Source organism: Propithecus coquereli, unplaced genomic scaffold (genome assembly GCF_000956105.1).
Source record: "Propithecus coquereli isolate 6110/MARCELLA unplaced genomic scaffold, Pcoq_1.0 Scaffold658, whole genome shotgun sequence".
Classification (NCBI taxonomy): Eukaryota; Metazoa; Chordata; class Mammalia; order Primates; family Indriidae; genus Propithecus; species Propithecus coquereli.
In genome coordinates, this window is record NW_012152596.1 from 543958 (window position 1) to 546470 (window position 2513).

General features: G+C 59.4%; 1 pseudogene; it reads right to left on the reverse strand.

Moving 5' to 3' along the window:
- Positions 1–231: 231 nt before the first annotated feature.
- The window catches only part of LOC105823049, a 17670-nt pseudogene continuing 15388 nt past the window's right edge, over positions 232–2513 (reverse strand).

Consider the following 2513-nt stretch of genomic DNA (forward strand, 5'->3'; position numbering starts at 1 on the left):
GGCTCTCAGCGGCTTGTAAGAATGTGTAGGAGACACGACTTACGGCTTTGAACGTGTAAGACGAGCATCAGTGAGCTACAAAGAGAACTCAAGACCGAAGCCACACCTCCGCCCCGTGTCTCCTGAAGACTTCGAGAGGCGTGGATTGCACGGTTCGTCTCCGGCACCGATCCTTCTTCACGGGTGTTGCTTTTATGTTCTGTGTATTTCCACAGGGGGCGGGAGGCTGACTTAATTTTTTCCTGCGGTTTCTTTAACCTGGACAGTTTTTATAGTGGTGACCGTTCCGACGAGCAGTGCAAATATCAGGGCATAAATACGACCAAAAGCCACTCTTAAACATACTACTGACTGTTTGCTTGGCGTGACGCTCCTTGTCCTGCTGGGAGGAGGCCCGCTGTCCACGCTGCCGCCCGCACCTCTCTCGGGACGCACGTTGGCGGGGCCCAGCCCACGTGGCAGTGGCAGTTCCTCTGGTTGTTGCAGATCCCTCTGTGGTGGCACTTCTGGGGGACGCAGTCACAGCCCAGTGCGGACACGCTCGTGTTGCGCCTGCTGCCCTGGCAGGACACCCCGGGAGCACAGAGGGTGCCCCGTCTCACGTGCCCAGCGTCCGTCGTTCCCATCGCGCGGTGTTCGTCCAACCCAAACACCAGGTCCCGTCGACAAAAGGCTGGTGGACGAGGTGTGCGCCCGCACCTTGGGAAGGCGGGCAACGTCGGTGCACTGCAGCTGTCCACAATGATGTCCGCTCCGTCACAGCTATGGGAAGTGCACGGAGACACAGCTCTCCTACGGCGTCCAAATCGGGAGGAGTTTTATTCGTGCTGCAGCAGATATTGGCACCCATGGCGTCCCCACCAAAGATCTCCTGCGGTGCACGTGGCGGTCGGTGCCATTTCCTGAGTAGCAGGAGGCCGCCTCGGTGCACGGAGTTCCATCTGGCAGATAGTAATCTGGGGGGCAGGCACCCCGGTCTCCCAGACAGCACTCTGGAAGATCACATACATTTCGCACAGGGTCCCAGCGGGGGAGGAGGCGCAGTTCACGCAGCACGCGGCTCTGCGTCGCAGACGCTGCAGTCGGTGAGTTCACAGCCCCGGCACGGCACGGGTTTGGGTAGCACTGATGAAAGGAACCGCAGTCGCACAGTTCTGACCCCTCCACGACAGAGTTTCCGCAGTGAGGTTCTGAAAAAGTGTTGTTAAAACTTTCCTGAGTCTCCCAGTACATGCATTCGTCTCTGTCCTGAATGCCCACGTTGTACGCGAGCCTGAGGGAGCAGGTGCTGAGGGAGTCCGTCGTCACGGGGTACCGGAACACGACGCATGGGGTCCTCCTCGGCACACGCAGTAGGGGGTGTCATGAGGCAGACCCGTGCTCCTTGCAATCTGCTGGGTTGCTCCAACAGACACAAATAAGTAATGTCTTCGAATACCGAGGAAGACTACGGAATCATTTTCACACATACTATACGGTCTTATGTCAAAATCAAGTTCATGCTGCCCATCGCTGAACACCACGAAGGTTGAATGGGGATGAATAAGCGGAACCACCCACGAGACGTGATAGTTAGCATAATTGTTTCTGTTCATTGGAACTGGATCTGCCTCATTACACACGAGTAAACGAGTGATGTAGGACCTCGTGGCCATGCCGCGGAGCAGCGCGTCAAGCAGACTGCACATACCCGACAGCAACTGCAGACGCTGCGTAACATTTCTGCATACGTCATAGAACAACTTGGAGCTTTGAACAAAAGCTTTTATGCTGGCAGCGTGATACGCACAGGCCACGCTGGACACCCTGGCGGCCGCACTGGCATTGGCTGCAGACAGCATGGAGGCCACCTCCCCCGGGCACCCTCTTCCATGTCCAGGCCCCTGGTGTTGGTCTCGGCCACCATCTGAGAAACCACGTGTTCGAAACCAGGGAGGCTTCGAAGGGCTTGATCTCACAGGCAAGGTCGTCCACCTTCGCGACTCCGCGCAGGCCCCCGCAGCACGTGTCCATGGTGACCATGGAGAGAGGAATCCCCTCCAGGCAGCCGAGGCAGTAGCGTCTGCGGGGACGGAGGGGTCGTCCATCTGCAAGGCTCCTTGGTCATCCTGGGTCGTCACCGGCAGGTGTTTCGGCCAAGACAGTTTTGTCTTCCACGTACGGACGACGTATCTCTGGCCGCAAACGCAGGCTGTGGAGAGCCAGCCCAGCGCCTGCAAGCCTGTGCCACGGCGCGCCTCCTTCCCAGGAATCACCGCCTCCGAGTACTCACGGCGCCAGCAGGGACGGCCCTGAGAGCCCTGGACCGAAGCCCGCGGTGCCAGAGCCCGAGCAGCACGAGGGGGGACGTGAGGCTGGCCTTGCCCCCCGCCGGGCTCGTGCTGTTCAGGAACATTCACCCGGAGAGAACGGGCCGGGCCGAGGGAGCAGCCTCAGGGAAGCCAGGTCCAACATCTGCAGTGGCCACTCCCCCCAGGAGCCTCTGCCAGGGGACAAAGGGCCTCCTCAGCCTC